The sequence below is a fragment of the Natator depressus genome, chromosome 2 (assembly GCF_965152275.1).
Source record: "Natator depressus isolate rNatDep1 chromosome 2, rNatDep2.hap1, whole genome shotgun sequence".
Lineage (NCBI taxonomy): Eukaryota > Metazoa > Chordata > Testudines > Cheloniidae > Natator > Natator depressus.
Window position 1 is genome coordinate 178,736,659 of NC_134235.1, and position 16,025 is coordinate 178,752,683.

At 40.3% G+C, this 16,025-nt stretch overlaps 1 protein-coding gene across 1 annotated transcript in view; it reads right to left on the reverse strand.

Moving 5' to 3' along the window:
- The window catches only part of ITGA9 (integrin subunit alpha 9), a 288,835-nt gene that overhangs the window by 5,705 nt on the left and 267,105 nt on the right, over positions 1-16,025 (reverse strand). The gene's annotated exons all lie outside the window — the stretch shown is intronic.

Sequence of the window (16,025 nt, forward strand, 5' to 3'; positions counted from 1 at the left end):
TTAAGCCTTTTACGTAAACAAAATGGATTTTAATACTAGGTTTGGGTCAGCATTCAAGAACAATTTCCAAACTTAGCAGCATGCCATTGAGATCAGTAAGTCAATATTTTATTAGTTATAATTAAACATTTACGTAACTATAAACCTGTATTCTCAACTCCTACAGGGTAAAAATTATGCTAGTCAGTTATTAACATCCTCTATTCACAAACTAACTTAAGAACATTTTACACTGTTATGTCACAGCTACATTTCTGTTAAATGTAGCTTCCTAGTTCAAATTCTTACTAAACTGTATTTTCTACAAATATATTTTAACCTCTGGGATCTGGAAGTCTCACACTCTCCCCCCCCACACACACACACACTAGACATACAGGTGGATAAATTGATATTATCCCAGCTTTACAGATAAAGTAACTGAGATAGATCAGTAAAGTGACTTTCCCAAGGCCACACGGAGATTTACAGTTAGAGCTGGAATTAGAACTCAAAAGTTCCTAGTCTTGTGCACAGTGCACTCGATCTCACCTTCCCTTCAGTCATCATCAGCAAAGTGTTAGGTCTTGTGCTCAGCAAGACGAACCAACATACATCCATTAAAAGAAAATCCACCCATTCATATTTCTGGAAGGGTTCTCTGAAAGCTTATTTTACAAGTGTGGTTCTACTCTGAAAAATGACTCCATAAAAATGGCATTGTAGGTGTTTCTTATCTCTCACTGTCTTCCAGGTTAAAACAAAACAAAAACACCCACAACTTTTTTTTCTAAGTGCCTGTCCGTCAAACTCATTCTATGACCTGAAAGTCAAGCTGAGTTCTTTCCTTTTCGCACATCATCGCCAGTAATAAAGGTTTTGCAATTATATTTTCATCTACACTACTCAGTAGTGCAACCTCATTGAGGGCACAGCTTGAAGACAGTGACAACAGTGCAAACCCAGTGGCATCTTCCCATGGATATCAATGATCTTTGGATCAGGCCCTTATGGTTAATTGGAATCAATGGCAAAGCTCCAATGAACATTTTTGTTGATAATGCACAAAAAAGAATAGAATCCACTTTCCTCTCTCTTAGCTGTACTGGCTCTGCAGAGTTAACAAAAGTTAGCAGTAAGGGTACTTTTTTTTGGTCACAAGTCAGTAGATATTCCAAGGAGTCAATGTGTTGATTAAGAGGGTGCCATTTTTATATAGTTAGTTATCAGAGCAGACCTACACATTCAGCATTTTAGAACTTCTAGAAGAGAAAACTGCCATGGGACCCGTTTTCCTAACATTAACATGGACAGTTCAATTTACAGCTTTTTAAAACAGGTTTTAAACCCTAAAGGTTTCCATCCTTCATACAACCACATCATTGGAACAATAAAACCCACACTTGAAGTTATAATCAGAATTATAGAAAGGCTTTTTAATTTCCTCCAGGGCCAAACAAACAAAAGCAAACTCTTTCCCACTGTTATTTTAATAAAAGTTGTCTGTTTGTGAACATCTGCTTCAGGAATTATCTTTAAAAGTTGTGATAGTTCTGGTATTTTATTCCTTCATTACTGGATAAGGAACACTTTTGTAAGGCTTTCCAGAAGGAATAAAATGAGTTGAAAACCTTAATAAATATTAACAAAGCATGAAAACCAGAATCCACAGGTTATCCTGCTATGAAATCAGGGATGCTGGAATAATTTGTATAGTGGGGGTGCTGAGAGCTATTGAACCAAACTGTAAACCCTGGATATGACGGAAACCACTTCAAGCCAGGGGGTGTGGCAGCTCCCCAGCATCCCTAGTTCCAGCACCTACATATGAAATTGTATATATATTATTTGCTGTAAGTCTGTGTGACTGCTCCAAAATCATGGGAGGAAAATTAATTAAAACAAAGGGAAACACATTGGGAGAAAAAAGAAAAGCTTGGATGTGCAGATTGGCTGTGACCATTTTTTAAAAAGACTTGGGTTAGGGATTGGCTAAGTATGACATCCCCTAAATGGTAAAGTTTATGGAACAGTATAAGCTAATGCCCACATATCACTGTCAGTAGAAACATGCTAGCACTCCACATCATCACAAGGAACTTTCTTCTGCCTCATGTTAAAACCTCAGCAACACTGACCAACATTCAAGGTTGACATATGTACATAGGTTAGGTATGTGATGAGTTATACAGAGAGCATGAGTTCATAATGGTGGGGTGGGAGAAGTATGGGGAAAAGGAAGGAGAAGTTAAGGATCCAGGTGAGAGGGCAAAGTGGGGAAGGGCAGACAGGTGATAATCAGTCAAAATCATTGGCTGCTGCTAGTGGAAGCACTGGGAGAGCTAATGTTCTGCTGGCTCTTGTGTCACTAGGGCAGAAGAGATAGACAAGATGGGTAAGGTGACATCTTTTATTGAACCAACTTTCGTTGGCGAAAGGGACAAGCTTTCGAGCTCCACAGAGCTCTTCTTCAGCTGGTCTCTCATGAACAGAAGTTGGTCCAATGAAGATATTACCTCACCCACCATGTGCGTCTCATATCGTGGGACAAACATGGCTACACAATGCAAACAACATAGGGCAGAAGAGTTTGTCTTCTGAAGGTACTGCCTCTCTCTTGCTTTCTGCAGCTGGGCCTGGGCCTCCAAAAGAGCTCAGAAAGCCCTGTGCAGGAGGAGGATTCTATGAGACCGCACTGCTGGGACCAAGAGTAAAGAGTTGTGCCTGAGTCTCATATGGAGGCAGGAGAGTGATCAGACTGTTTTATATATATTGCTCCAGGTCAGTTTGGCGGGAACTGTTTGTTTAGGTTATGCACTCTCTGAGGTTGAGATGGAAGAGAGGAGTGGTGAGGAGAACAGTTTCTGGGAATAATATAGAGGAATGTAAACAAGAGGGAAACACATTGTGAGAGAGGAAAAAATGGGAAAGTAATTATGGGGAGAGAATACAGGAGAGGAGTGCAATGGACAGGGAGAGTTCGGGGGGGCAGCTGAAGGGTCATAATGGTAGGAGAGAGATCGAACGATGAGGGACCAACAACCAATGACAGTATAGGAAAATGAAAATCCAGAGCGCAAGTTTCAGAGTTGAGTGATTGTGATATGAGGAACCTGTGAAGATCCTTCTGAGTCCAGTGCTCTGGGTCCATTCCTTTGGGTCAAGTCAGGTGGCTGGAAGGCCCAGACAACTTTCAGAGCCTTCAGCTGGTAGGTGCTTAGGAAAAAGAACCCAAAGGTCTGGGGCTTCTCAGGCTCCATCTTCTGTAATCTCCTTCTGGCAGCTGCTATGGAGAGTAAAGGGAGGCTGCATGGCGCAGTGCACTAGGCTGTCTCCTCTACAGATACATCGACACTGCATGCTTCTTCTGGTAGCATGTAGAGCTCATGCATGCATCGAATAGAGTAGAGACACACCTAAAGGGCGTGCGTATGTACACTAGTACATACCCTATAAAGCTGTCTACTCACCCAAGCCAGCCTCCCTGTTTACACTGCTATTTTTAGGCTTGTCATGTCCCGCTACCCTCCCTGCTGGAGGAGCCTTTCCCCATGCTGGAAAAGACTCTGGTAGTGGAGAAAGACTCTGGCGGAGGGGGCGAGGCAGCAGGGAAAGATTCCAGTAGCTCCCCACTGCTGGAGCCCTTCCCTCCACAAGGAAAGACTCCAGCAGTGGGGAAAGTCTCTGCAGTGGGTGGCAACAGGGAACGCCTGCAGTGTGGATGTAGATTGCTTTTCATGCCAGCATCAGTGATGTGCAGTATAGTCTTTGTCCAGTGTGGTGTGGAAAGACAGTGACTTGAAGAATTTGAGAATCGTGGCATAATCCCAAAGTTTCCCCATATTGCAAATCTCACTAGCAATAGGTGGAGCCACCCTCCCAACAGAAGGAGCAGATATTGCTCTCATCTCTCTTCTTGAAAGTTCTGTGAACCGACCAGTATCATCTCTGCTGTATACAGACTGAGGTTCAGCCAACTTGCTCTCAGCCAACTCCTAGACAATTCCAGAGAAAATAAAAAATGCTGAGCCAGGCTTTCCCAGCATGGAATAATGATGACACTGCAGTCCAGTCCATCTCACTTTCTTCCCTAGCAGCTTCCCATACATCCTGGAACTGAAGCTGGCGTAATCTTGTGCTTGGATTTTTCCGTCTGAGATTGTCACCACTTTTTCCAATGCAAGGTCTATTTAGTTACTGGAGTATGTTTGTTGTCTTCTGGTGTAGTCATGCTGCCCTCTACAGCATTTCCTGAGCAGAAACTTGAATGTACCTCATGGAAATAAAACTTTAATTTTCCATTTAAAGCAATACAGAACCAATGCTCCCTACAGGCTGGTGAATTACACAAGTTAACTCTGAACTTTATTCATGTCACTCCACTGCACTGTCAAATTGTTGACATCATCTGCAACTCTGAGGTTTGTCTTTCACTAAAGTGCATTGCTCCAGCTTGTTGTCAAGTCAGGCTTATGTTCCTTTTAGAAAAACAAAGATAACTCATATCTTAAAGATCCATTTTGACACGGATTTCCTCCGTGAGCATGGAGATACACAGAAAAGAGGAATGAAAGAGGTTCCTGTGAGTTAAAATGATAAATTGCTACCTTCTGTCTGCTGCTTGATTCTGTTCTCCCTTCTGCTATTTCCCAAGAACAGAAAAGGTCAAATCATTGACCTACTGCAACTCAGTATTTTTCTAACAATAAACACAAATGTTTAAATGGCATCTCCTATGGTCTCATCCTGTGGTTATCCTACTAGGAAGCCAGTGACAAGCATGTTTGGATAGCAAGTAAATTATAAAATGTGAATGAAGCTCTCTCACACACTTGAAAAAACAGAGTTAATACGGCTAGCAATAGGTGACATTGTGATATTTACTGCAAAGTAACTTTACATAGAGTTTCTTTGATCACCAACTAGACTTGATCTCAAGAAAATTAAAAAATGCAGTTTTGGTCCTTAGCAAATAAGGTACTGATTAATACACTTTGAGAAAAATTGGACTTTTTCCAATGGCATCACATATTACTAAAAGTCCAGCAAAAAAAGTAATATAGATACAGACAGGTAGGCACTGATATAAAAACTATTATGGCTTATATTACAGTACCCACAGAGATAGGAACCTGTTGTGATAACAGGACCAACAAATTTTTCCTAATTATAAGCTCAACTGTAAAAAAAATGAGTGAAAGTTCATAGATTGTCACAATGGCTTGTTAGATAAAATTGTTCAAGAAAAGGTGAAGGAGGAGACAGGATGACTGAATTAATGTAAACAGAAAGGGGTTTTACTGATACCACTCAAGGACCATGTTAAGATTATGACTAGTAAATAAGAAAAGTAGAGGACTGGAAATTAATGAACCAAAACTGATGTGTTGGCAAATAGGCCCACTGGTGGACAAAATAATGAGAGGATGGACTATTTTACCCAACACTCACTTCTGGAGTTCTTAAAAATAAAAGATTTTTGGGAAAAATTAACAGAAGCAGCAACTGTCTGCCAACAACCGCTGCAGTATCCTTTATCATCCTGGCTGCCACCCTTACGATTTCCTTGGACCCCAGGCCTTCCGTGTCATAATCCTGATTCCTGAGAGATGTCCTAACCAGACCAGGAGAGAGAGAAGGACCCAGATGACACCACCACCTCCACTGGCTCTGGCTAAAACCCAAACAGCACCTGGAATGGGAGACTTTGTCTTCTCCCTCCCTCCCGTGAACTTTTCCTTCCCCATCTTATTTCTTTTGTTTCCTCTCTCTCTCTTTTTGCCTTCTGTTTAATAAGAGTCCTACTTAATTGGCTAAGTACACTGCTGTGATCCTGTGACTAGAGAGGCAACTAAATGACCTAAACAGCCTAATATTGGTACAAGTTTGTCAGGTCTCAGAATGGCTGATAAGAATCCTAGACTCATAGAAGATTAGAGTTGAAAGAGACCTCATGAGGTCATCTAGTCCAACACCCTGCTCAAAGAAGGACCAACCCCAACTAAATCATCCAGGCCAGAGCTTTGTCAAGCCTTAAAAACCTCTAAGGATGGAGATTCCACCACCTCCCTAGGTAACCCATTCCAGTGCGTCACCACCCTCCTAGTGAAATAGTTTTTCCTAATATCCAACCTAGACCTCCCCCACAACAACTTGAGACCATCGATCCTTGTTCTGTCATCTGCCACCACAGAGAACAGCCTAGCTCCATCCTCTTTGGAACCCGCCTTCAGGTAGTTGAAGGCTGCTATCAAATCCCCCCTCACTCTTCTCTTCTGCAGACTAAACAAGCCCAGTTCCCTGAGCCTCTCCTCGTAAATCATGTGCCCCAGTCCCCTAATCATTTTTGCTGACTTCCACTGGATTCTCTCCACTTTGTCCACATCCTTTCTGTAGTAGGGGAATCAAAATAGGATGCAATACGCTAGATGTGGCCTCACCAGTGCTGAATAGAGGGGAATAAACACTTCCCCTGATCTGCTGGCAATGTTCCTACTAATGCAGCCCAATATGCAATTAGCCGTCTTGGCAACAAGGGCACACTGCTGACTCATCTCCAGCTTCTCATCCACTGTAATCTCCAGGTCCTTTTCTGCGGAACTTCTGCTTAGCCAGTCAGTCTCCAGTGCATGGGATTCTTCCGTCCTAAGTGCAGAACTCTGCACTTGTCCGTGTTGAACCTCATCAGAATTCTTTTGGACCAATTCTCCAATTTGTCTACGTCACTTTGGGCCTTATCCCTACCCTCCAGCATATCTACCTCTCCCCCCAGTTTAGTGTTATCCATGAATTTTCTGAGGGTGCAATCCATCCCATCATCCAGATCATTAATAAAGATGTTGAACAACAACGGCCCCTGGACCGACCCCTGGGGCACGCCGCTTAATACAGGCTGCCAAATACAGGAGCCATTGATCACCACCCACTGAGCCCGATGATCTAGTGAGCTTTCTATCCACTTATAGTCCATACATCCAATTCATAGTTCTGTGCCTGTGTTTTTCCAGCAGTGAGGTTGCAAGTCAAAGTGAACACCAGAGACAGAAGCTGCATTTTTCTATCTTTTTGTTCTTTTCTCTCCCCTTTTGTGTGTATTTGTCTCGTTTTGTCATCTTAGAAGACGGGATTGGACTTTAACAGCAGCAGCAGCAATGACAGCTCCAGCCCATCTCAACTAACTTCTCTTTTCTCCAGAAAGGATAGTTACCACCATTTTTCTTGTTGTTTTTGTGGATAGAGACTAACATGGCTACCCCCGATACTAGTTACTAAAAAGGCTAATATCATTCTGGGGTGGATCAACATTAGACATCAACATTAGGAATGTCGTACATTAGACATGGGAGGTAATTGTCTCACTCTATTTGGCACAGTTGAGGCCTAAACTGGAGTCCTGTGTCCAATTCTGGGTGCCAAATTGGACAAATTGGAGACAGTGATAAAAAAGTTTTAGAAAACCTGCCCTATGAGGAAGGGTTAAAAAACTGGGCATGTTAATCTTGGACAAAGATGACCAAGGAAATCTGAGAATAGTATTCAAATATGTTAAGGGCTGACAGTGATCAGTTGTTGTTCATGTCTCCATGTTCACTGAAGGTAGGGACAAGAAGTAATGAGCTTAATCTGCAGGAAGGGAGATTTTGGTTCGATATTAGGAAAAGCGTTCTAACTATAAGGATAATTAAGCATTGGAATAGGCTTCCAAGAGCGGCTGTGGAATCCCTGTCATTGGAGATTTTTAAGAACTAGTTAGACAAACACCTGTCAGAGATGATCTTGGCATATTTGATCCTGTCTCATCATAGGGGCTGGACCTGATGATCTTTCAAGGCCCTTCCAGCCCTACGTTTTTAGGATTGTATGTGGGACATGGGCCTTGTGCTAGCTTTTTCAAAGACATTAAAGAGCCTGTTCTTCAATCCTTACTCATACAAGGAATCCTTACTCACATGGGTAGTTCCACTGACTTAAATGGGCCTATTTGCATATAAGTGTCAGTGAAGTGAGTAAACTTTGTCAGATCAGGATCGTATTCTGGAAAGTTCCTACCAGAAAAGAGTTAATTGCCTCAAACGGAATTGATATGAAGCTAGAATTCACTTCACCTAGGCCTGCACAATAGATTATCTCCTACATCATAACCTATATGCTTAGGAAACGGTGAGAATTCTCACCAATAACTAATCACTGGCAGAATCTTAACTGCCAAGCAACAAGTTGACTGTTCTGATAATTTGTGTGTAATGAAGAAATGAACCCACGCCTGACTTACTTAAGGTTCTTGTAGGATGATGATTGTATAGAGTAATGTACCTGAAAAATACATATTAAAATGCTATAATTTTAATCAAAAAGTCTATTTACCAATATCAAATATTGTAAACCTTCTTAAATACTTTAGAGGTTGGGTTTTCTATTATATAATACTAGCAAGTAGTTTATAATTTAAAAACTACTAAAATGAATGTGGTCAACAACATGAAGAGTTCATCTCATTTTCCCAGTCTCAGAAAAGGAAAAGAATATACTAGATTGTGTACTTACTGCCAGTATGTTTGGATAACCTGCTACTATATTCAGATTTCTTAAATCTCAGTAGGAACACAATAGTAGCTAAATGCTACATCTTTTCTTAAAGAGTGATTTATTGAAGATGCATCTCAATCCCCATCTCCTCTCTAAAGGAAAAAAAAAACTCAAGAAAGATTTTTAGCTTTGTTTTAAAACCAAACCCTGGCTAAACTTTAAAGACTGTTGCTGGATTCAATAAAAAGTAACTATACAATTGTATTTTGATATACTTTACCTGCCAAAAATATTTGACTGAAAGTTGTATTAGTTCCTCAAGTATCAGCATAAGTTATGTGCTTAGTTGAACCAGTAAGAAATGGCTTTGATTGGTGCAAGTCATTACATAGCATTTCCCCTTGTGACACCAAGCTAAGAATAAGAATGTAGACTAAACAAAGTATATTCTCCCTATTGTCAAACATTTGATTCTGAGGGATGACCATGATTTCCAATAAATGTGCATGTTTCCTTTCTGGTATCTGGAAATTTTGGGATCATATATATTTGCAACTTTTAAGTCTACACAACCGTGTGTTTCTAGTTTGGAATCTGGAGAATGATGATTGTTTTTCTTGTTGTTAAAGAGACTTTATGAACCACAAAAGGACTTTTCTCTTGCCAGGGGATTAAATTTGTTGATAGGTGCCAGGATGAAAGCTACAGAGCTTTAATGGTTCTGACATACAGAAATGCCTTGGCGAGCAAGCTCTCCTTTCGAGGACACTGAAGTCAGCGAAACAGTCACATCCAATATCATTATATTATATTTATATTGTGCATTTTATCCCAAAGATAAAAACTGCATTTCACAAACTCTATGCATACACCACCCCTGAAACGCAGCCTGAGGTAGAGGACCGTAGACAAATAGTACACGGCACACAGAACAATATTAGGGAAAGGGGAACTTTTGGCCCAGACATTAGAACTAACCTTTTACTTGTATAAAAAGTGCCACAAAGTCCACAACTAACCTGGTTTCTAAAGTCTTATCAAAATTCATACACGCAGCATATAGTATACTGCATGCCACCCAAATGATCTATCTCAGAGGATGCCAGAATATGAACCTGTGGTTTCAGGAAGTCAAAGTTTTACAACAATGAGTGAAACTCACTATTCTAAGGGCTAAAGTGGAATTCAAGTGGTGCACAGGCCTTGTGCTGGGACAAGTTTCACTGTCGACCCCTAAAAACAACCACTCCAATGGTGCCATTCCTAAAGGATCTAAGATACCCATACATAATGTCAAACAACGTTTTATCGAGTCAAACTGGAGGAAATTCAGGTTCAAATGATACGGTTTGGGTTTTTAATTTTAAAAGTTAATCAGCTCTCAACTACATTATTAATTATTATTATTATTATTATTACTACAGTAGCTCTTAGGAAGCCCGATCAAGGCCCATCGTGCCAACAAAGAAGACAATCTCTGCCTCAGACAGTTCATAGTCAGACAGGATGTAATATATGGACTAAATAGACAAATGTGCAAGAATGAGTGAGAGGATAATGTAACGAACCGAACAGAGTTTAACAGAAACATAGACATCACAGCTTGTCACTTGTCTAACCATTGCCAGCTGGTGGCAATTTTTAGGCATATAACAGTGGTGGGATTTAAAAGGGGACCAGGTGACAGCTTTTGCAAGTTTGATGAGGAGTTTTACTCATCTACAGTGGATAGCCTGGGAGAAAGCATAGTAGTACTTGATGGAGAAGAGGACAAGCAGGCAATTGAGGCTGCCATTGCTGGCAGAGTAAAGGCAGATGGTAGCTTCATATATTAGCTGATCTGATGGAAGATGGAACAGCTAAATGTTGAAGGGACTTGAAAGCAAAGACAAGGAGCTTATGTTTGATGTGGAGGAAGAGGGAGGGAACATTTTAGGTTGTTTAAAAATGGGGAGTGACTCCATTGACGCAAAAATGAAAATGGAAAATTCTCTAAATGAAATCAGAGGCAGATTTCTCCAATGGTTAGGTATGTTTACATCTTTATGTGCTTTGATATCTGTGCTCCCAGTCTTGAGACCCTGATCAGAGACTTTGAAGCTTGTTAGGTCAACTCCCCTGTTTATCTAAACCCCAATTATGCAAAGGTTTCCAATGTCACCACAGATCTTTCAATGAGCTTTAATTTTGAAGCACTGCCATTTTAACTATTGTTTTGTTCTTGAAATGATGTGAAAACAGGTGAGCTGGGGATTGACATGCCAAGTTTGTCAAAAATATGAAATGTCAATGAGCCTAAATAGGCTTGTCTACCTCGGGTTATCTGCTATGGGAGCTGTAAATTTAAAGGACAATCCCTGTGATTCCTGCTTGGAAGAATTTGCTATTTGGTTTGAGAAATCTCCTGCATGAAAGGTTGTGTAAGAAGGGCTATTTTTAACCTGTATAAGAAAGTATGGCCTCTGCCCCTTTCTGAGATCCTAACTGGTCTTTGTGCCATGCTTATAGGTACTCTTGTTCCTCTGCAAGGGACTGACAATTTTATTCCTTTGCGGACCTAATATTCTTAAAAAAGACATTCAGGAGAGGATGTTGGTATAAGGACTTGCCAGGAAATGGTATTTAGCATCCACTTCCCTGAGGTGTCTCAGCTGCAGATAAAAGAGGGAGAGAGAATGTTTTCTGGAGTTGTAACACAGGATACAGAGCAACCACTGGCAAAGAATAAGTGCAGAGTTTTGTTTTGTTTTTCCTTCTGGCAACCGGTAAGCTGTGTGTTTTGGCCCATTGTATAAAGAAGACTTATACTGTATGAGGCCCTAAATAAGGGAGTCTCTCTTCCCAAAAGGGGAAGCCAATGTTTGCAATGAGTCTCCACTACCTAGGTGAATTCAAGTTGCTTTGTCCTTACAGAGTTTAAGGCATTTTCTGAATGCTCAAATAAGATGTAAAGTATTTACAGATACTGCACAAGAATATTTAAACATTATTCTAAACAGGGTTATACAATCACAGCAAGAAGACATACGGCCCGTGCTTCTCCAAACAATATAGCCATGCACACATTTAAAATATCCTGTTTGTTTAATTTTTTTTAAAGAACTTCATATTTCAAAGTTTGTCCTTTAGCACAGGACTGGCAAAGTACTGTAATCCCCAAATACGACGTTTAGATTATAGCCCACTGCACAAGCAAACATTTAATGTGTCTGACATTTTTATTTGGATTTAATCTGTATCTGAATAAGCCTCTGTCACTGAGGCAGTTCAAAGGCAGGACTTATTGACAAAATGATCAGCTCAGCAGCCTAAGATGATACCCTCTTAGAAGAAAACCTAAAATGATATCCTCTCCTGGATGAAAACCACTGTGTCCTCCTAGAAGATAAAGGAAGGTTCTCAAACACTCATCTAACGACAAAGAGGGAAAACGGACCCTTGTACAGAGAGAAAACTAGGACATCTCTGCCTGATCAGAGACACTATTCTGCTAAAAGGCTTTTCTTTGCAATCCTGTCAAAGAGCCAAGTTCTAGAAAGAGGAGTGTATTACTGTAAAAGGAACATTCACAGTGTTTAGAGCCCATTCCAATGTATCACGAATACACAGACTATAAAAGAGTAACAGTAACCTTATTATATATAAATTGGCACATGGATACCATGGTGATAGGCTCCTTTTAGAAACACCCTGGCTCACATTAGACAGAAAACTGTTTACATGTACAATGCATTCCTGAGAAACTAAATAGTGTAATCATGATGAATTTTAAACCTGTACTTTACAAATCCCTCCTTGTGTAAATCAACACTGTTCCATTCTATGAAACTTCTCTAATATCCTCAGCTGAGCGTACAGCCCTTTGATTTTATGTTGCTTGGGGCTTTGTTTGCCTTTAACTTTTATCAGTTCAACAATGAATCATCTAAATCCCTCAATCCACAGCATTTTAAAACCTTATTATTATAAATTTATTATTTATTAAAGGACACTATACAGAGGTACAGAATATGACCCAACTTAACTCTTTCAATCTATTATTTCTCAGTGATGGCATAATCCAGGTAGGTAGCACCCAAAAAATCCAGTTTCTGTGTGTGTCTACCTCCCTGCCCTGCTGCTGAATCAGCGATGCCGTACTAGCACAGTAGTGCAACTGATGGTTTGCCAGTACTGTAGCAGAAACTGGTTCCTCTCCTCCCTCCCAGCCCCAAGCAGCTGGCAGCCTCTCAGCAGGTGTCATGGGAGTGGAATTGCTGCCCTTTCTCTGCAATTGAGAAGCACAATGTGATGTTATGAGCAACAATAGGACAGTAACTCCCAGGTGGCCCTGCATAACAAAGATCATCAGGCTGGATGTGGCCAAGGAAAGAACTCAAGGTGTATATGGAGGTAGCAGGGGATAAGAAGCAGCACTATGAAGTAGACCTGCTGGAAGCAGGAGACAACGTGGTAAATAGGGCAGAGGATTCCAGCATGGGTGAACAGAGGCATAGCAAACTTGGAAGAGAGAGTCAAAGTAGGGCTTAAATAGCTATTTAACTAAATCTTTACAAAAAAAAGGGGGGGGGGGAGGTAAAATCCTGTTCACCTGCCTTACGCAAGAAGTCCCCTTGAACCACTGTACTCTCATGAGTAAAGAGAGGAGGATTTGGCCTAATCCTGAACAGAATGAAATCAGTGCCCTAAATCAGTAGTTCTCAACCATGGGTACACCTACCCCTGGGGGTACGCAGAGGTCTTCCAGGGAGTGCACCAACTCAACTCATCTAGATATTTCCTTAGATTACAATAGGCTACATAAACAGCACTAGCGAAGTCAGTACAAACTAAGATTTCACACAGACAATGATTTGTTTATAAGGCTCTATCTACTATATGCTGAAATGTAAGTACAATATTTATATTCCAATTGGTTTATTTTATAATTATATGGTAAAAATGAGAAAGTAAGCCATTTTTCAGTAATAGTGTGCTGTGACACTTTTGTTTTTTTATGTCTGATTTTGTAAGCAAGTAGTTTTTAAGTGAGGTGTAAGTTGGGGGCACAGAAGACAAATCAGACTCCTGAAAGGGGTACAGTAGCCTGGAAAGGTTCAGAGCCACTTCCCTAAATCATTAGAACAGCAGCCATGTAAAGGGACATATTAATCACGATGTAAGCAGGCACCATTCTAAGAACTTCCATGGAGTTGTACTCGGTTAGGCCAGAGGTGAATTTGACCCATGGAGTGTAAATCAAATACTAAAACAATGATCAGAGAAGCAAATCCAGACTGGCTGATCTCATGCTATAAAGTTTATTATGTCTGTAAAATCGTCTTAATGCTCTTGCACAATAGTAAAAATAGCTTTTATTCTGAGTGAAATAGGCAGTCATAACAGCCCCAACGACACTGACTTTTAAAGCACCCAAAGCTCTGTCTCACATTTGGGCCAAATCATATTGTTATAACTATTACTTCACTCCAAGCTTTTTTTTTTTTTTAAATTTGATATAAATCTATTTGGATTTTTATTGTCTAAAATTCAGGAATTACTTTAGGATGTGCCAATTCAATTCTAGCTAATAAATCTTTACAATCGGGCAATTAAGATTCCCTTCAAAGGAATGCAATTTTCCCATGTCAGTTTTATTTCACAGCACTTTAATATTGCCAGTCACTTTTCACTCTCTACTTGCCATGAATATTAAAATATTTAATACTGGATTATTGTTTCAACGCAGAATTAAAAGCCAACTAAGACTGCATCAATGTCTTTTTAGTCAATTTTTTCTACAACAAAACCCCAAATTATCTGTAGCTTTAATAATCCATATGGCCTACTGGACCAACTATTAAACTGGGACTCTAGACACCTGGGTTCTAGTCTTTGCTCTGCCCACAGTCTGCTGTTTGACCTTGGGCAGGCAACTTCATCTTTCTGTGCATTAGTTTCCCGATCTGTAAAATACACATAATGATACTGACCTCTTTTATAAAGTGCTTTGATATTGCTGGATGAAAGGCCTATGTATTATTATTATTACCTGCTGCTGTCATTTGGGACATTGTTCCTCAAAGCAATCAAATGACAAAATGGCAATTTCTGTGCATGCATTTGATTGGCTAACAAATCTCATTTTTTTACGAGGTTCAGAGAGCCTGATTCTCAATTTTAAGTAAGGGAATGGTAATTGGTCGGTACTCTAAAGTAAAAAATGGCACTGAAGTCTGCTGAAAAAACATTGTGAAAGTTGTTATCCCTAGTAACGAAGATACCTTCACTTTTGGGTCTCTAACTACAAGAAACCAGTCTTATAGATATAACTATATGCAGCAATGATCCTTATTTCAAAGTTGTGTATCACCAGAATCAAGCCACAGGCCTTTCCTACCAGATACCTCTATATTTTGATGATTATTCTGCCATCTCAATCCTAGAGATTTTTAAACATTCTGTGCCACGGAGGGCAAAAATATTTCATATGTACCCCAAACTGGGCATGAAGAGAGATTTCAGACGACAGCCAATCATTGCTTTTCAAACTAAAAAAATACCCACAAGATAATCCTTGTGCGGCCATTTTTAACATGGAATTGCAAGTCACTTTTTGGGCCTAGCAACACACAGTGATGTATCCTTTTAGACCACTATTCAGCTATAGCCCCAGAACCCCACTACAGCTGGTAGAATGAGTCTGTAGTGCACACACTGTTAAACAGCTTGAATCAGGTAACTGGAGCTCTCTCACCTCCAGTAAAATAATGTTGGGCCTGTTCCTGTGTGTGTCCCCCCCACCCACTGGTAGCCTTGGCAGTGGCCTTTACATTTCTATTTTAAGAGGAATCAGAATAAGAGGTTCAAGTTCCTCATGCTTCAGGTGTAGCACGGAGAGCGGCCATCCTTCAGATGTCAAGATCTTGACCACCCTTACTCCATTATAATGTCTGAGACACAACAGGCGTTTCCTATTTTAAGGAGGGTAAGCACTGACCTTTAACTATCACCACTGGATTTTGCTTTGGGACATCAAGTAATTTTGTTCTTGCCACCTCTAAAAACATATTGGAGGGAAGGTCCCAAAGAATTCAAGCTTGATTGCCTCTCATCCTCTCTTCTTTCCTTGCCTTTACCTCCCCCAAAAGAATAACCACCTACTGGTTTCTGTTGGGTATATACTGAATCTGTGACCTCAAGAAGCAAAATTAGCCTGACTTTTAGGGAAGCACTCTGCAGCTCCCATTGAAATCAGTGAGCACTGTGCCTCTGAAAAAATCTGGGAAAAAGTACCTGAAATTTAAATGAGAGCTAGTGATGAGTATGAGGAAGGACTCTCTTCTGTCAGGAATCACTATTACAGCTTTCAATATTTAATGTCCTTCAGTGAAGATGCCAGTTTTCCGTTTCATCTCCCCTGATGAAAACTCTTTTGATGTTTAATGGCTTTTTACGTGTAGATGGCTGTTTAGTTATTAGAGTAAATGGAAAATAAATGAACAGATAATCAGGATGCAGGAAGACATATGTACAATTTA